This window comes from Cryptomeria japonica, unplaced genomic scaffold (assembly GCF_030272615.1).
Source record: "Cryptomeria japonica unplaced genomic scaffold, Sugi_1.0 HiC_scaffold_156, whole genome shotgun sequence".
NCBI classification, from domain to species: domain Eukaryota; kingdom Viridiplantae; phylum Streptophyta; class Pinopsida; order Cupressales; family Cupressaceae; genus Cryptomeria; species Cryptomeria japonica.
Genome location: NW_026728978.1, coordinates 17,876 through 37,500, shown reverse-complemented (window position 1 = coordinate 37,500; position 19,625 = coordinate 17,876). Strand labels below are relative to the sequence as shown.

The window sequence follows — 19,625 nt, the reverse complement described above, 5'->3', positions numbered from 1 at the left end:
GCACTCTTTTGTGCAACCGCCCAAACAACGCCCCCTCTACCCTCTGTCGAAACACTCGGCATTGCTGCTCCCTAAGGTGAGCTTCTCCTCATAGGCAATTCCGCTCTTATCCGGTCACGTTTGTGTGCCCGAATTTCGCAAGGCAACCTCCATGGGACATGGAAAAGACTCGAGAAGAGAGCTCGCTCACGGGAGAGAGAAGCCAAGGAGACCACGAGAGTGCTGAGAGTGGGACAGCGCTGAATAGGCGGGAGAAGCCTGCGCGTATAAACGGAGATATATATCCAATTGCAACGAAGGAACGTGCCAAAGATCGAGAACAATGGCAGAAATGCTAGTAACGTGCACTTCGGGACCAACGCATCACCGGAAGACAACCGCCAAACATCGAAAGAGTCGCGATGCTCCGCAACCTACGTGCAAAGCGGTCGCACACCGGGTAAGGGAGTGAGAGCCCCAAACATAGCTGGGCGAGGCGCTCACTCCGCTCTTTAATATCTCGTTAATACCGCCAAGGAAATGGCACAAGCACACACACACAAGCATCCTCGGAAGAGGACAGTTCGAGTGACAGGTCAAATCCAAGAGTTCCGAAGACTACCTCCAGGAACAATCGGGAACAAGACCGATTACAAGTCGTCGAGTCTGTTACTGGGCGAACACGAGATGCGCACAGGAAATCGATCAGCCCTCACAATGGCCCAAGGCCAGAGATCGGACTGCTACGATTTACCCCAACAATCATCGTGCCACTCTTCGCAGAGAGGTGATAGACGCCAACGAGCCCGCGCATAGCAATCGAGGTGTAAAAAGGGCGTTGAAGGCAGGAAGCCTGGACGAAAGAGGCTACGAGGTCACCTCGAAGCGGTCTAAGAATCGGGCGCACTTGGGGCGACTACCAGTGCCAACCCCTTATCCCGCGGTGCGTCCGACACACAGAAATTTCCAAGGCGGCCAAGGAGCCTCCCCGCATAGCAATCGGGGTGTGAGGTTACGGATGCAGCATTGATAGCAATCGAGGTGTGAGGCGAAGGATGCAGAAGTGAGAGCCGAGGGATGTAGCAGAGATAGCAATCGGGGTGTGTGATGCAGAAGAGATAGCAATCGAGGTGTGCGGTGGGAAGGGCCCAGCAGCCAGAATGCATGAAGCGACGGATGAAGCAGTGATGACAACCGGGCTGTGAGGAGAGGAGGGATGCAGCCAAGAAAGCAATCAGGGCTCGAGGCAAGGGATGCATCAAGGATAGCAATCATGTTGTGAGGCGAGATTCCAAAGGCTAAACGTGAGAGGCTGCAGGGTCGACTCAGAGAGGTCTATGCATGTGAGAGGCTGAAAGCAAGGTCGACTCGGAGCGGTCTATGCATCGGGCGCGCTTGGGGCGACTACCAGTGCCAACCCCTTATCCCGCGACGCGTCCGACAAAGAGAACGTTCCAAGGCGGCAGAGGAGGTTACCAGCCGAAGGATGCAGTAGCAATAACAGGTATAGTTCCGCGGCGGCCGAGAAGACTCACCGCATAGGAATCGGGATGCGAGGCGAGGGATGCGGCGGGAAGGCCCCGACGGCTAAACGGAAGAGGCTGCAGGGCCGCCTTGGAATGGTCCAAGCATCGGATGCGATTGGGACGACTACCAGTGCCAACCCCTTATCCCGCGATGCGTCCGATACACAGATAGTTCCAAGGCAGCCGAGGAGCCTCACCGCATATCAATCGGGGTGCGAGGCGAGGGATGGGGCGGGAAGGCCCCAACGGCTAGACGGAAGAGGCTTCAGGGCCACCTCGGAATGGTCCAAGCATCGGACGCGCTTGGGGCGACTGCCAGTGCCAACCCCTTATCCCGCGATGCGTCCGATACACAGATGGTTCCAAGGCGGCCGAGGAGCCTCACCGCATAGCAATCGGGGGTGCGAGGCGAGGGATGGGGCGGGAAGGCCCCAACGGCTAGACGGAAGAGGCTTCAGGGCCGCCTAGGAATGGTCCAAGCATCGGACACGCTTGGGGCGACTACCAGTGACAGCCCCCTATCCCGCGATGCGTCCGATACGAAGATGGTTCCAAGGCGGCCGAGGAGCCTCACCGCATAGCAATCGGGGTGCGAGGTGGGGGATGCGGCGAGATGGCCCCAACGGCTAGACGGAAGAGGCCACAGGGCCGCGTCGGAATAGTCCAAGCATCGGACGCGCTTGGGGCGACTACCAGTGACAACCCCTTATCCCGCGATGCGTCCGATACGAAGATAGTTCCAAGGCGGCCGAGGAGCCTCACCGCATAGCAATCGGGGTGCGAGGTGGGGGATGCGGCGAGATGGCCCCAACGGCTAGACGGAAGAGGCTGCAGGGCCGCCTCGGAATAGTCCAAGCATCGGACGCGCTTGGGGCCACTACCAGTGACAACCCCTTATCCCGCAATGCGTCCGATACGAAGATAGTTCCAAGGCGGCCGAAGAGCCTCACCGCATAGCAATCGGGGTGCGAGGTGGGGGATGCGGCGAGATGGCCCCAACGGCTAGACGGAAGAGGCCACAGGGCCGCCTCGGAATAGTCCAAGCATCGGACGCGCTTGGGGCGACTACCAGTGACAACCCCTTATCCCGCGATGCGTCCGATACGAAGATAGTTCCCAGGCGGCCGAGGAGCCTCACCGCATAGCAATCGGGGTGCGAGGCGAGGGATGCGGCGAGATGGCCCCAAAGGCTAGACGGAAGAGGCTGCAGGGCTGCCTCGGAATAGTCCAAGCATCGGACGCGCTTGGGGCGACTACCACTGCCAACCCCTTATCCCGCGATGCGTTCGATACACAGATAGTTCCGAGGCGGCCGAGGAGGTGGGGGATGCAGCGAGATGGCCCCAACGGCTAGACGGAAGAGGCTGCAGGGCCGCCTCGGAATAGTCCAAGCATCGGACGCGCTTGGGGCGACTACCAGTGACAACCCCTTATCCCGCGATGCGTCCGATACACAGATAGTTCCGAGGCGGCCAAGGAGCCTCACCGCATAGCAATCGTGGTGCGAGGTGGGGGATGCGGCGAGATGGCCCCAACGGCTAGACGGAAGAGGCTGCAGGGCCGCCTCGGAATGGTCCAAGCATCGGATGCGCTTGGGGCGACTACCACTGCCAACCCCTTATCCCGCGATGCGTCCGATACACAGATAGTTCCAAGGCGGCCGAGGAGCCTCACAGCATAGCAATCAGGGTGCGAGGCGAGGGATGCGGCGAGAAAGCCCCAACGGCTAGAGGGAAGAGGCTTCAGGTCCGCCTCGGAATGGTCCAAGCATCGGACGCGCTTGGGGCGACTACCAGTGACAACCCCTTATCCCGCGACGCGTCCGATACACAGATAGTTCCAAGGCGGCCGAGGAGCCTCACCGCATAGCAATCGGGGTGCGAGGCGAGGGATGCGGCGAGAAGGACCCAACGGCTACACGGAAGAGGCTTCGGGGCCACCTCGGAATGGTCCAAGCATCGGACGCGCTTGGGGCGACTACCAGTGACAACCCCTTATCCCGCGACGCGTCCGATACACAGATAGTTCCAAGGCGGCCGAGGAGCCTCACCGCATAGCAATCGGGGTGCGAGGCGAGGGATGCGGCGAGAAGGACCCAACGGCTACACGGAAGAGGCTTCGGGGCCGCCTCGGAATGGTCCAAGCATCGGACGCGCTTGGGGCGACTACCAGTGACAACCCCTTATCCCGCGACGCGTCCGATACACAGATAGTTCCAAGGCGGCCGAGGAGCCTCACCGCATAGCAATCGGGGTGCGAGGCGAGGGATGCGGCGAGAAGGACCCAACGGCTAGACGGAAGAGGCTTCGGGTCCGCCTCGGAATGGTCCAAGCATCGGACGCGCTTGGGGCGACTACCAGTGACAACCCCTTATCCCGCGACGCGTCCGATACACAGATAGTTCCAAGGCGGCCGAGGAGCCTCACCGCATAGCAATCGGGGTGCGAGGCGAGGGATGCGGCGAGAAGGACCCAACGGCTAGACGGAAGAGGCTTCGGGTCCGCCTCAGAATGGTCCAAGCATCGGACGCGCTTGGGGCGACTACCAGTGACAACCCCTTATCCCGCGACGCGTCCGATACACAGATAGTTCCAAGGCGGCCGAGGAGCCTCACCGCATAGCAATCGGGGTGCGAGGCGAGGGATGCGGCGAGAAGGACCCAACGGCTAGACGGAAGAGGCTTCGGGTCCGCCTCGGAATGGTCCAAGCATCGGACGCGCTTGGGGCGACTACCAGTGACAACCCCTTATCCCGCGACGCGTCCGATACACAGATAGTTCCGAGGCGGCCGAGGAGCCTCACCGCATAGCAATCGGGGTGCGAGGCGAAGGATGCGGCGAGAAGGACCCAACGGCTAGACGGAAGAGGCTTCGGGTCCGCCTCGGAATGGTCTAAGCATCGGACGCGCTTGGGGCGACTACCAGTGACAACCCCTTATCCCGCGACGCGTCCGATACACAGATAGTTCCAAGGTGGCCGAGGAGCCTCACCGCATAGCAATCGGGGTGCGAGGCGAGGGATGCGGCGAGAAGGACCCAACGGCTAGACGGAAGAGGCTTCAGGGCCGCCTCGGAATGGTCCAAGCATCGAACGCGCTTGGGGTGACTACCAGTGACAACCCCTTATCCCGCGACGCGTCCGATACACAGATAGTTCCGAGGCGGCCGAGGAGCCTCACCGCATAGCAATCGGGGTGCGAGGCGAGGGATGCGGCGAGAAGGACCCAACGGCTAGACGGAAGAGGCTTCAGGGCCGCCTCGGAATGGTCCAAGCATCGGACGCGCTTGGGGCGACTACCAGTGACAACCCCTTATCCCGCGATGCGTCCGATACACAGATAGTTCCGAGGCGGCCGAGGAGCCTCACCGCATAGCAATCGGGGTGCGAGGCGAGGGATGCGGCGAGAAGGACCCAACGGCTAGACGGAAGAGGCTTCAGGGCCGCCTCGGAATGGTCCAAGCATCGGACGCGCTTGGGGCGACTACCAATGACAACCCCTTATCCCGCGACGCGTCCGATACACAGATAGTTCCGAGGCGGCCGAGGAGCCTCACCGCATAGCAATCGGGGTGCGAGGCGAGGGATGCGGCGAGAAGGACCCAACGGCTAGACGGAAGAGGCTTCAGGGCCGCCTCGGAATGGTCCAAGCATCGGACGCGCTTGGGGCGACTACCAGTGACAACCCCTTATCCCGCGACGCGTCCGATACACAGATAGTTCCGAGGCGGCCGAGGAGCCTCACCGCATAGCAATCGGGGTGCGAGGCGAGGGATGCGGCGAGAAGGACCCAACGGCTAGACGGAAGAGGCTTCAGGGCCGCCTCGGAATGGTCCAAGCATCGGACGCGCTTGGGGCGACTACCGTTGCCAACCCCTTATCCCGCGATGCGTCTGATACACAGATAGTTCCGAGGCGGCCGAGGAGCCTCACCGCATAGCAATCGGGTTGCGAGGCAGATTATTGGGAAGGGAACCCCCTGGGATGCGGCTCAAGCAGTGCCCAAAGGGACTGGAATGCGGAATCACATCGAGAGACCCAAATGCTATACGAGGGCTCAAATCGAATTATCGATTTGGCCACGACATGGACGCATCGGAACGACTACCTTTGCCGAACCACTCGCAATTGCATCCATACCGAAACCAATAGACATTTCCGTTAGAGCCCTCGCATAGCATTCGGGAATCTCGCATGCCCCTCTAAATCGACCAATGCTGGCGCTCAATGAAAATCCGAGCGCTACCACCGTTCGAGCGCCAGCATTGGTCGAGTTAGAGGGGCACGGGGGAGAATGCTCCAGTCAACACCTCCCCTATATAAGTTATTTGTCCGATTCTCGCACAACCGTAGTCTGCCTCGTCGAATCAAACAACGGTCCCAGATTCCGACTTCCGTTCCGTAGAGACCCAAAAGCTAGATGGAGGCTCGCAAGAAAGAGAGTCGGCGCATAGCAATCGGGTTTCTCGAACGTTTAGGGACCGAGCTCACTTGCGGATAGGGCAAAATCCGCCAAGCAACCCAAAAGCTAGACGGGGGCTCGAATCGAATCGCCTAGGCGGCCACAACAACGACGTGTTGGATCGACTACCAGTGCCAAACCATTCAGCAAGACTAGTCTGTGTCGAGGCCGGATAGAGATTCTCAGAGAGCGCCCGCATAGCATTTAGGAGACCTGCCGCGTCCCTCACACTCGACAAATGGTGGTGCACGTTTATAAATCCGAGCGATCCCAACCCTTTCAAGCACCAACATCGGTCGAGATAGAGGGGCACGGAGGGGGCTGCGTGAGACAACACAGTCCCCTATATAAGTTATTTGTCCGATTCTCACACATCCGAAGAATGGTCATCAAATCGGACAACAGCCCAAACTTCCGACTTCCGTCCCAGAAAGCCCAAGAGCTATCTAAAACGTTCATGGCCGGAACTCGATCGCGGCTATACCAGTCCGCCAAGCAACCCAAAAGCTAGACTGGAGCTCTAGTCGAATCACCTCTGTGGCCATTGCAAGGACGTGTTGGAGCGACTACCATTGCCGAACCATTCCGCAGGTCGAGTCCATACCAAGGCCGCATAGAGATTCACGATGAGCTCCTGCATAGCAATCAGGAGACTTGCCGTGTCCATCACAATCGATAAATCCTGGTGCAAGATTTTTGCATCCGAGCGCTCCAACCAGTCGAGCACCAGCATCAATCGACATAAACGGGCACGGGGGGAGGATGCTCGAGAACACTACCTCCCCTATATAAGTTATTTGTCCGATTCTCAAGCAGCCGAAGTCTGGTCATCGAATCGGGTCAAAGACCACAACTTCCGACTTTACCCACAATGCAAGTCATCGAATCGAACATCGGCCCCCGAGTCGGACTCCATGCGTATGTCAGGTCATCGGACCCAAATTCCGCCTTCCTGCGCATGGCGGGCCATCAATATCAACTCGGTCATCGGACCCAAACTCCGCCTTTTTGCGTATGGCACGCCTTCAAATCGGTCATCGGACCCAAATTCCGCCTTCCTGTGCATGGCGGGCCATCAACATCAACTCGGTCATCGGACCCAAATTCCGCCTTTCTGCGCATGGCACGCCATCAACTCGGTCATCGGACCCAAATTCCGCCTTCCTGCGCATGGCAGGTCATCGGACACAAATTCAGACCTCGCCAATATGCCTACGTATCGAATCGGTCATCGGACCCAACTTCCGACTTCATCCATACTGTAGGGTCTTTGAGGTTGGCGCGGTGCGCTCAACCCAGGGAGTCGACCCATCGAAGCATACACCTCCCCTATATAAGCTATTTGTCCGATTCCCACACCTGTGTAGTTTGCACCTCTGACCAGGACATCGACCCCAACTTCCGAACTCGACTGCAACGACGGCACCAGCGCCTTGGTGCGCACCTTGCGACGCACAGTCCCAACATTCGCCTTCCTGCACATGGCAGGTCATCGGACCCAAATTCCGACCTCGCGAGTATGCCTACATATCGAATCGGTCATCGGACCCAACTTCCGACTTCATCCATACCGTAGGGTCTTTGAGGTTGGCGCGGTGCGCTCAACCCGGGGAGTCGACCCAACGAAGCATACACCTCCCCTATATAAGCTATTTGTCCGATTCCCACACCTGTGTAGTTTGCACCTCCGATCAAGACATCGACCCCAACTTCCGAACTCGCCTCCAACGACCGAACCAGCGCCTTGGTGCGCACCTTGCAACGCACAGTGCCAACATTCGCCTTCCTGCACGTGGCAGGTCATCGGACCCAAATTCCGACCTCGCGAGTATGCCTACATATCGAATCGGTCATCGGACCCAACTTCCGACTTCATCCATACCGTAGGGTCTTTGAGGTTGGCGCGGTGCGCTCAACCCGGGGAGTCGACCCAACGAAGCATACACCTCCCCTATATAAGCTATTTGTCCGATTCCCACACCTGTGTAGCTTGCACCTCCGATCAGGACATCGACCCCAACTTCCGAACTCGACTAAAAAGACCGCACCAGCGCCTTGGTGTGCACCTTGCAACGCACAGTGTCAACATTCGCCTTCCTGCACATGGCAGGTCATCGGACCCAAATTCCGACCTCATGAGCATACCTACTAATCGAATTGGTCATCGGACCCAACTTCCGACTTCATCCATACCGTAGGGTCTTTGAGGTTGGCGCGGTGCGCTCAACCTGGGGAGTCGACCCATCGAAGCATACACCTCCCCTATATAAGCTATTTGTCCGATTCCGACACCTGTGTAGTTTGCACCTCCGCTCAGGACATCGACCCCAACTTCCGAACTCGCCTGCAACGACCGAACCAGCGCCTTGGTGCGCACCAAAAGTGCGCACTTTTGGAGGGCACTTTTGTGCGCTCCAAAGGTGCGCACTTTTGGAGGGCACTTTTCTGCGCTCCAAAGGTGCGCACTTTTGGAGGGCACTTTTTGGAGGGCACTTTTCTGCGCTCCAAAGGTGCGCACTTTTGGAGGGCACTTTTTGGAGGGCACTTTTCTGCGCTCCAAAGGTGCGCACTTTTGGAGGGCACTTTTTGGAGGGCACTTTTCTGCGCTCCAAAGGTGCGCACTTTTGGAGGGCACTTTTTGGAGGGCACTTTTCTGCGCTCCAAAGGTGCGCACTTTTGGAGGGCACTTTTTGGAGGGCACTTTTCTGCGCTCCAAAGGTGCGCACTTTTGGAGGGCACTTTTCTGCGCTCCAAAGGTGCGCACTTTTGGAGGGCACTTTTTGGAGGGCACTTTTCTGCGCTCCAAAGGTGCGCACTTTTGGAGGGCACTTTTTGGAGGGCACTTTTCTGCGCTCCAAAGGTGCGCACTTTTGGAGGGCACTTTTTGGAGGGCACTTTTCTGCGCTCCAAAGGTGCGCACTTTTGGAGGGCACTTTTGTGCACTCCAAAGGTGCGCACTTTTGGAGGGCACTTTTCCTGTGCTCCAAAGGTGCACACCTAGGTGAGCACCTTCGACCACACCTTGTAGCACACCAAACTCTGACTTTCGACTTCATCCGCAATGCAGGGTCTTTGAGGTTGGCGCAATGCGCACAACCAGGGGAGTCGACCCATCAAACCCAACACCTCCCCTATATAAGCTATTTGTCTGATTCTCATACATGCGTAGCCTGCAGGAGCAATTAGGACATCGACCCCAACTTTCGGCTTCTAAACGAAAACAAGGTCTTTGAGGTTGGTGTAATGCGAACAACTAGGGGAGTCAACCCATCAAACCCAACACCTCCCCTATATAAGCTATTTGTCTGATTCTCATACATGTGTAGTCTACAGGAGCAATTAGGACATCGACCCCAACTTTTGACTTCTTAACGAAAACAAGGTCTTTGAGGTTGACGTAATGCGCACAACCAGGGGAGTCGACCCATCAAACCCAACACCTCCCCTATATAAGCTATTTGTCCGATTCTCATACATGTGTAGCCTGCAGGAGCCATTAGGACATTGACCCCAACTTTTGACTTCTTAACGAAAACAAGGTCTTTGAGGTTGGCGTAATGCGCACAACCAAGGGAGTTGACCCATCAAACCCAACACCTCCCCTATATAAGCTATTTGTCTGATTCTCATACATGTGTAGCCTGCAACAACGATTAGGACATCCACCCCAACTTCTGAATTCGTCTGCGTTGACCGCACCAAAGGTGCACGCCTTGGTGCTCACCAAAATCCGACTTCCGACTTCTTCTGCTATGCGGGGTCTTTGAGGTTGGCGCAGTGCGCACAACCAGGGGAGTCAACCCACCGAATGCAACACCTCCCCTATATAAGCTATTTGTCTGATTCTCATACATGCGTAGACTGCAGCAATGATTAGGACATCCACCCCAACTTTTGACTTCTTAAACAAGACAGGGTCTTTGAAGTTGGTGCAGTGCACACAACCAGGGGAGTCGACCCATCAAACGCAACACCTCCCCTATATAAAGCTATTTGTCCGATTCTCATACGTGTAGTCTGCAGCAGCGATTAGGACATCGACCCCAACTTCCGAATTCGTTTGCATTGACCGCACCAAAGGTGCACGCCTTGGTGTGCACCCTGGAGTGCACTTTGGTGCTCACCTCGGTGCACACTTTGGTGTGCACCTCGGTGTGCACCAAAGGTGCGCACCTTGGAGCGCACCAAAGGTGTACACTTTGGAGCGCACCACATAGGGTCTTTGAGAGGTTGGCGCAGTGCGCACACCAAGGTGGGTGTTGAGGTGCGTGCCGAGGTGGGTGGGTGCTAGGGTGCGCTCCATGGTGGGTGCCAGGGTGGGTGCGTGCTAGGGTGGATTCCAAAGAGGGTCATAGGGTGGGTGCCAAGGTGGGTTGGTGATATAGTGGGTTCAAAGGTGGGTACTAGGGTGGGTTCCAAGGTGGGTCACAAGTTGGGTGCCAGGATGCGTGGGTGTTAGGTTGGGTGCCAAGGTGGGCTCCTGCGTGGGTGGGTGCTAGGGTGGGTTTCAAGGTGGACGCGAGGGCGGGTGCCAAGGTGGGTAACAAGTTGGGTGTTAGGATGGGTGAGTGCTAGAGTGGGTGCCAAGGTGGGTGGGTGCTAAGGTGGATGCCAAGGTGGTTCACAGGGTGGGTGGGTTCTAGGGTGAGTTCCAAGGTGGGTCACAGGTTCAGTGCTAGGGTGGGTGTCAAGGCGGGTGTCGAGGTGCCTGGGTGCTAGGGTGTGGATGCCAATGTGGGTCATAGGGTGGGTACTAGGGTGGGCTGCAATGTGGGTGCCAAGGTGGGTAACATGCTCGGTGGGTTCTAAATTGGGTGCCAGGGTGGGTGTGCACCCACCTTGCCCGAGGTGGGTGCCAAGGTGCCAGTGTGGGTGGGTGCTAAGGTGGATGCCAAGGTGGGTGAGAAGGTGGGTGATAGGTTGAGTGGTAGGATGGGTGGGTGCCAAGATGGGTCACAGGGTGGGTGCAAGGGTGGGTAGGTGCTAGGGTTGGTGTCAGGGTGGGTGGGTGCTAGGTTGGGTTCCAAGGTGGGTGCGAGGGTGAGTGTCAAGGTGGGTCACAGGTTAGGTGCTAGGATGGGTGAGTGCTAGGGTGCAAAGGTGCCAGGGTGGGTGCTAGGATGGGTCGATGCTAGGGTGAGTGGCAAGGTGGGTCCACAAGTGTCAAGGTGGGTGCCGAGGTGGGTGCCAAGTCGGCGACTGCTATGGTGGATGCCAAGGTGGGTCACGGGGTGGGTGCCAAGTTGCTAGGTTGGGTTCCAAGGTGGGTGCCAACGTGGGTGCTAGGGTGCGTGGGTTAAAGGGTGTGTCACAACGTGGGTGCCAGGATGGGTGCGCACCCACACTGGCCAAGACGGGTGCGGGTGCAAGGTTGGGTTCCAAGCCCGGTCACAGGCTGGGTGCTAGGATGGGTGGGTGCCAAGGTGGGCACCAGGGTGGGTGCACCCACCCTGGCCAAGGTGGGTCACGGGGTGGGTCCTAGGGTGGGTAACGGGGTGGGTACTAAGGTGCGTGCCAAGGTGGGTCATAGGGTGGGTGCCAAGGTGGGCACCAGGGTGGGTGTGCACCAACCCTAGCCAGGGTAGGTCACGGGGTGGTTGTCGGGGTGGGCGTCAAGGAGCCAAGGTGGGTGGCAAGTAGCCAAGTTGCGTGCCAAGGTGGGTGTCGGGGTGGGTGCCAAGGATCCAAGGTGGGTGCCAAGGAACCAAGGTGGGTGTCTGGGTGGGTGCCGAGGTGGGAGCCAGGGTGGGTCCCAAGGTGAGTGCAAAGGTGGGTGCCAGGGTCAAGGTGAGTGCCAATGTGGGTTCCAAGGTGCCAGGGTCAGGGTGAGTGCCAATGTGGGTTCAAAGGTGCTAAGTTGGGTGCGAGGTTGGGTGCGAGGGTGGGTGGGTGCCAAGGTGTGCTAGGTGGAAGCCCGGGTGGGTCGGCATCCCATGGGTGTCGAGTTGGGTGCCTGATGGGTGCTTCTTGTCAAGTTTTAGTCGTCGGGACTCATTTCGAGCCTTAGAGGTCGTTTCTTGTCCGGTTGCCCTGTCTTCGACCTGGGAACCCAATTTTGGTCCTCGGGTCCCATTTTTTTTTGTCTCGCATCCCACTTTTGGCCTGTGGCCTTTTCGGGGTCGATTCTCGTTTTGGGCATCAGAGCATGTTTCTTCTCCTAAAACCCAATATTTGTTTATTAAGTCTCGGAACACATTTTTGTTCTCGTGGACCCATCATGGGTCTTGGAACGCATTTGTGGTCCTTGGGTCCCATTTTGCATCCCGAAACTTGTGTTTTGGTGCTTGATCCCTATTTTGGGTGCCCACCTTGCACCAAGTGCGCACCCGGGGCAAACCGAGCGCCTTGGTGCACCGGGGCAAGATCGAGCGTGCACCCGAGGCGCCCCGAACATGCACCAAGGTGCACTCGGCCCACATGTGAGCGCAGGTCGTTGCGCCCGAGGTGGTGTGTGGGCACCGCGTTGCAGACGGGACACTGCACGCACACGACGCCCCCTCCAGGTGCACGCACGTAGGCCGGGCCGGGTGCACACCCGACGCCCTAGCAAGGTGCGCGCACCCGGGCAGGGCTCACACTTGGCGAACGGGGCGCACTTCGCGAGGGAGGGTGTGCACCTCGACGGGGGTGGGTGGCCGGGGTGGATTCGCACGTGGGTCGCGGTTTGCTAAGTACACACTGCGACAAGCTCATAACGGGTGCGATCATACCAGCGTTAGTGCACCGGATCCCATCAGAACTCCGCAGTTAAGCGCGCTTGGGCCGGAGTAGTACTGGGATGGGTGACCTCCCGGGAAGTCCCGGTGTTGCACCCTTTTTTAGTTTTTCGCCGGGCGTCGCAATGCTATTTGAATAAACCTTTTGCCCGTTTGCGTTCTCGTCGGGGCCGGGCCGGGCCGGGGTGCGCTGCCCGCACTACCGCGCGCGCGGGGGCGACACCGAGCGCGCACCCGAGGCGCCCCGAGCACACAGGCCACGGTGCAACCCGGGCGTTGTGCGCGCACCCCGGTGCGCCCGAGGTGCTGCGCGTGCACCCAGGTGAAATCGGTGTGCACCTCGGCCAGTGCGCGCTCGGTCGAGTCGCGCACGTTGGCCAAGGTGCACGGTGATGTTTCTTACTCTAAGGTTCCGCACCAGACGCCCGGGACAGGTGAGCGAAGCTGGGCGGGGCCGGGTGCGCGGCCGGGGCAGGTGCACGCAGCTGGAGAGAGCTTTGGAGCACACTTCGGAGCGCACCAATGATGCGCTCCATTCAAAAGTTTCCTGAAAAGGCAAAAAAAGTTGAGATTATAGAATTTCCCACTTGAGAGATTGTAAAAAAAAAAAATTTAAAATGAAGGAAACGCGGGTGCCAAGGTGTGCGCAGCCCAGCCAAGGTGTGCGCACCAAGGCGCCCACCCTGGCGAAGGTGCACGCAAGGTGCGCACCCGAGGCAAACCGGACAATTAACCCAACTTTCGACTTCGCGCGCACCTTGGAGCGCACTTCGGAGCGCTCCTTGGTGCGCACCAATCTTGGGCACCTCGGAGTGCACCATGGCGCCCACCAAGGTGCGCACCCGGGGCAAACCGAGCTCCGACTTCGTGCGCACCTTGGAGCGCACGAAAGGTGCGCACCATGGCGCCCACCAAGGTGCGCAGCCCAGCCAAGGCGTGCGCATCAAGGTGCGCACCCTGGCGAAGGTGCGCACCCGGGGCAAACCGAGCTCCGACTTCGTGCGCACCTTGGAGCGCACAAAAGGTGCGCAACCCAGCCAAGGTGTGCGCACCCCGGTCAAACCGAGCTCCGAATCGTGCGCACCAGAGGTGCACGCCATCGTGCGCACCTTGGAGCACACTTCGGAGCCCTCCTTGGTGCGCGCCGATGTTGCGCACCTCGGAGCGCACCCGGGGAAAACAATGCAATTAACCCGACTTTCGACTTCGTGGGCACCTCGGAGCGCTCTCGGGTTCGCACCTCGGAGCACACCGAGGTGCGCACCTTTGATGCGCTGCCTTCACCAATTTCCAGAAAAGGCAAGAAAACATTGAGAAGGTGTGCGCACCGAGGTGCCCACCCTGGCGAAGGTGCACGCGAGGTGCGCACCCGGGGCAAACCGGGCTCCGACTTCGTGCACGCCGCACCTTGGAGCACACTTCGGAGCGCTCCTTGGTGCGCACCAGGGCGCGCAACCCAGCCGAGGTGCCCACCCCGGCGAAGGTGCACGCGAGGTGCGCACCCGGGGCAAACCGGGCTCCGACTTCGTGCACGCCATGGTGCCCACCGCGGCGAAGGTGCACGCGAGGTGCGCACCCGGGGCAAACCGGGCTCCGACTTCGTGCACGCCGCACCTTGGAGCACACTTCGGAGCGCTCCTTGGTGCGCACCATGGTGCCCACCAGGGCGCGCAACCCCGCCGAAGGTGCACGCGAGGTGCGCACCCGGGGCAAACCGGGCTCCGACTTCGTGCACGCCGCACCTTGGAGCACACTTCGGAGCGCTCCTTGGTGCGCACCATGGTGCCCACCAGGGCGCGCAACCCCGCCGAAGGTGCACGCGAGGTGCGCACCCGGGGCAAACCGGGCTCCGACTTCGTGCACGCCATGGTGCGCACCGCGGCGAAGGTGCGCACCCGGGGCAAACCGGGCTCCGACTTCGTGCACGCCGCACCTTGGAGCACACTTCGGAGCGCTCCTTGGTGCGCACCAGGGCGCGCAACCCAGCCGAGGTGCCCACCCCGGCGAAGGTGCACGCGAGGTGCGTACCCGGGGCAAACCGGGCTCCGACTTCGTGCACGCCGCACCTTGGAGCACACTTCGGAGCGCTCCTTGGTGCGCACCATGGTGCCCACCAGGCCGCGCAACCCAGCCAAGGTGTGCGCACCAAGGTGCACGCGAGGTGCGCACCCGGGGCAAACCGGGGTCCGACTTCGTGCACGCCGCACCTTGGAGCACACATCGGGGCGCTCCCGGGTTCGCACCGGCGTTGCGCACCGTGGTGGGCACCTCGGAGCACACCAAGGTGGGCAGCGAGGTGCGCACCTTTGATGCGATGCCTTCACTAATTTCCATAAAAGGCAAAAAAAAAACGAGATTTTAAAATTTCCGTTTTGAAAGATAGTGAGAAAAAGGGAATGCTGGTGCCATCTTGAGCCCGCCCTGGTGCGCAGCCCAGCCAAGGTGTGCGCACCAAGGTGCCCACCCTGGCGAAGGTGCGCGCCCGGGCAATTAACCCAACTTCCAACTTCGCGCGCGCCAGGGTGGGAGCGCACCCAACAACCGGGCCTGGGAAGAGCCAATGCGAGAAACCCCACCAAACGCTCTGACAAAAAAAGAGGGGGCGCTCCAGTAACCCCGCTTCGGAGCGCACCCTGGGCAAACCCAGCCAAGGTGCCCACCCCGGCCAAGGTGCAGGCGAGGTGCGCACCCGGGGCAAACCGGGCTCCGACAACGTGCACGCCGCACCTTGGAGCACACTTCGTAGCGCTCCCGGGTGCGCACCTCAGAGCACACCAAGGTGGGCAGCGAGGTGCGCACCTTTGATGCGCTGCCTTCACTAATTTCCAGAAAAGGCAAAAAAAAAAGGAGATTTTAAAATTTCCGTTTTGAAAGATAGTGAAAAAAACGGAACGCGCGTGCCATCTTGAGCCCGCCCTGGTGCGCAGCCCAGGTAAGGTGCCCACCCTGGCAAAGGTGCGCACCCGGGCAATTAACCCTACTTCCGACTTCGTGCGCGCCAGGGTGGCAACCGGGCCTCGGAAGAGCCAATGCGAGAAACCCCACCAAACGCTCCGACAAAAAAAGAGGCGGCGCTCCAATAACCCCGCTTCGGAGCGCAGCCGGGGCAAACCCAGCCAAGGTGCCCACCCCGACGAAGGTGCACGCGAGGTGCGCACCCGGGGCAAACCGGGCTCCGACAACGTGCACGCAGCACCTTGGAGCACACTTCGAAGCACTCCCGGGTGCCCACCGGCGTTGCGCACCGTGGTGGGCAGCGAGGTGCGCACCTTTGATGCGCTGCCTTCACTAATTTCCAGAAAAAGGCAAAAAAAAATGAGATTTTAAAATTTCCGTTTTGAAAGATAGTGAAAAAAAAGGAACGCGGGTGCCATCTTGAGCCCGCCCTGGTGCGCAGCCCAGGCAAGGCATGCGCACCAAGGTGCCCACCCGAGGTGCACACCCGGGGCAAACCGGGCTCCGACTTCGTGCAGGCCGCACCTTGGAGCACACTTCGGAGCGCTCCTTGGTGCGCACCATGGTGCCCACCAGGGCGCGCAACCCAGCCAAGGTCTGCACACTAAGGTGCCCACCCCGGCGAAGGTGCACGCGAGGTGCGCACCCGGGGCAAACCGGGCTCCGACTTCGTGCACGCCATGGTGCCCACCGCGGCGAAGGTGCACGCGAGGTGCGCACCCGGGGCAAACCGGGCTCCGACTTCGTGCACGCCGCACCTTGGAGCACACTTCGGAGCGCTCCTTGGTGCGCACCATGGTGCCCACCAGGGCGCGCAACCCAGCCAAGGTGTGCGCACCAAGGTGCACGCGAGGTGCGCACCCGGGGCAAACCGGGGTCCGACTTCGTGCACGCCGCACCTTGGAGCACACATCGGAGCGCTCCCAGGTTCGCACCAGCGTTGCGCACCTTTGATGCGCTGCCTTCACTAATTTCCAGAAAAGGCAAAAAAAAACGATATTTTAAAATTTCCGTTCTGAAAGATAGTGAAAAAAACGGAACGCGGGTGCCATCTTGAGCCCTTCCTGGTGCGCAGCCCAGGCAAGTTGTGCGCACCAAGGTGCCCACCCTGGCGGAGGTGCGCGCCCGGGGCAAACCGGGCTCCGACTTCGTGCACTGCATGGTGCCCACCAAGGCGCGCAACCCAGCCAAGGTGCCCACCGCAGCGAAGGTGCACGCGAGGTGCACACCCGGGGCAAACCGGGCTCCGACTTCGTGCACGCCGCACCTTGGAGCACACTTCAGAGCGCTCCTTGGTGCGCACCAGGGCGCGCAACCCAGCCGAGGTGCCCACCCCGGCGAAGGTGCACGCGAGGTGCGCACCCGGGGCAAACCGGGCTCTGACTTCGTGCACGCCATGGTGCCCACCGCGGCGAAGGTGCGCACCCGGGGCAAACCGGGCTCCGACTTCGTGCACGCCGCACCTTGGAGCACACTTCGGAGCGCTCCTTGGTGCGCACCATGGTGCCCACCAGGCCGCGCAACCCAGCCAAGGTGTGCGCACCAAGGTGCACGCGAGGTGCGCACCCGGGGCAAACCGGGGTCCGACTTCGTGCACGCCGCACCTTGGAGCACACATCGGGGCGCTCCCGGGTTCGCACCGGCGTTGCGCACCGTGGTGGGCACCTCGGAGCACACCAAGGTGGGCAGCGAGGTGCGCACCTTTGATGCGATGCCTTCACTAATTTCCATAAAAGGCAAAAAAAAAACGAGATTTTAAAATTTCCGTTTTGAAAGATAGTGAGAAAAAGGGAATGCTGGTGCCATCTTGAGCCCGCCCTGGTGCGCAGCCCAGCCAAGGTTTGCGCACCAAGGTGCCCACCCTGGCGAAGGTGCGCGCCCGGGCAATTAACCCAACTTCCAACTTCGCGCGCGCCAGGGTGGGAGCGCACCCAACAACCGGGCCTGGGAAGAGCCAATGCGAGAAACCCCACCAAACTCTCTGACAAAAAAAGAGGGGGCGCTCCAGTAACCCCGCTTCGGAGCGCACCCTGGGCAAACCCAGCCAAGGTGCCCACCCCGGCCAAGGTGCAGGCGAGGTGCGCACCCGGGGCAAACCGGGCTCCGACAACGTGCACGCCGCACCTTGGAGCACACTTCGTAGCGCTCCCGGGTGCGCACCTCAGAGCACACCAAGGTGGGCAGCGAGGTGCGCACCTTTGATGCGCTGCCTTCACTAATTTCCAGAAAAGGCAAAAAAAAAAGGAGATTTTAAAATTTCCGTTTTGAAAGATAGTGAAAAAAACGGAACGCGCGTGCCATCTTGAGCCCGCCCTGGTGCGCAGCCCAGGTAAGGTGCCACCCTGGCAAAGGTGCGCACCCGGGCAATTAACCCTACTTCCGACTTCGTGCGCGCCAGGGTGGCAACCGGGCCTCGGAAGAGCCAATGCGAGAAACCCCACCAAACGCTCCGACAAAAAAAGAGGCGGCGCTCCAATAACCCCGCTTCGGAGCGCAGCCGGGGCAAACCAAGCCAAGGTGCCCACCCCGACGAAGGTGCACGCGAGGTGCGCACCCGGGGCAAACCGGGCTCCGACAACGTGCACGCAGCACCTTGGAGCACACTTCGAAGCACTCCCGGGTGCCCACCGGCGTTGCGCACCGTGGTGGGCAGCGAGGTGCGCACCTTTGATGCGCTGCCTTCACTAATTTCCAGAAAAAGGCAAAAAAAAATGAGATTTTAAAATTTCCGTTTTGAAAGATAGTGAAAAAAAAGGAACGCGGGTGCCATCTTGAGCCCGCCCTGGTGCGCAGCCCAGGCAAGGCATGCGCACCAAGGTGCCCACCCGAGGTGCACACCCGGGGCAAACCGGGCTCCGACTTCGTGCAGGCCGCACCTTGGAGCACACTTCGGAGCGCTCCTTGGTGCGCACCATGGTGCCCACCAGGGCGCACCCGAGGCAAACCGGGCTCCGACTTCGTGCACGCCGCACCTTGGAGCACACATCGGAGCGCTCCCAGGTTCGCACCAGCGTTGCGCACCTTTGATGCGCTGCCTTCACTAATTTCCAGAAAAGGCAAAAAAAAACGATATTTTAAAATTTCCGTTCTGAAAGATAGTGAAAAAAACGGAACGCGGGTGCCATCTTGAGCCCTTCCTGATGCGCAGCCCAGGCAAGTTGTGCGCACCAAGGTGCCCACCCTGGCGGAGGTGCGCGCCCGGGGCAAACCGGGCTCCGACTTCGTGCACTGCATGGTGCCCACCAAGGCGCGCAACCCAGCCAAGGTGCCCACCGCAGCGAAGGTGCACGCGAGGTGCGCACCCGAGGTGCACACCCGGGGCAAACCGGGCTCCGACTTCGTGCACGCCGCACCTTGGAGCACACTTCAGAGCGCTCCTTGGTACGCACCAGGGCGCGCAACCCAGCCAAGGTGCTCACCCCGGCGAAGGTGCACGCGAGGTGCGCACCCGGGGCAAACCGGGCTCGGACTTCGTGCACGCCGCACCTTGGAGCACACATCGGAGCGCTCCCGGGTTCGCACCAGCATTGCGCACCTTTGATGCGCTGCCTTCACTAATTTCCAGAAAAGGCAAAAAAAAGAAAAAAATGAGATTTTAAAATTTCCGTTTTGAAAGATAGTGAAAAAAACGGAACGCGGGTGCCATCTTGAGCCCGCCCTGGTGTGCAGCCCAGGCAAGTTGTGCGCACCAAGGCACCCACCCTGGCCAAGGTGGGTCACGGGGTGGGTCCTAGGGTGGGTAACGGGGTGGGTACTAAGGTGCGTGCCAAGGTGGGTCATAGGGTGGGTGCCAAGGTGGGCACCAGGGTGGGTGTGCACCAACCCTAGCCAGGGTAGGTCACGGGGTGGTTGTCGGGGTGGGCGTCAAGGAGCCAAGGTGGGTGGCAAGTAGCCAAGTTGCGTGCCAAGGTGGGTGTCGGGGTGGGTGCCAAGGATCCAAGGTGGGTGCCAAGGAACCAAGGTGGGTGTCTGGGTGGGTGCCGAGGTGGG

General features: G+C 60.0%; 1 non-coding gene across 1 annotated transcript; it reads left to right on the top strand.

The window, feature by feature from the left end:
- Positions 1-12,660: 12,660 nt before the first annotated feature.
- Positions 12,661-12,779, top strand: LOC131866902 (5S ribosomal RNA). Its single transcript, XR_009365501.1, has one exon. It is a non-coding gene; the product is annotated as a 5S ribosomal RNA (ribosomal RNA).
- The last annotated feature ends 6,846 nt before the right edge of the window (positions 12,780-19,625 follow it).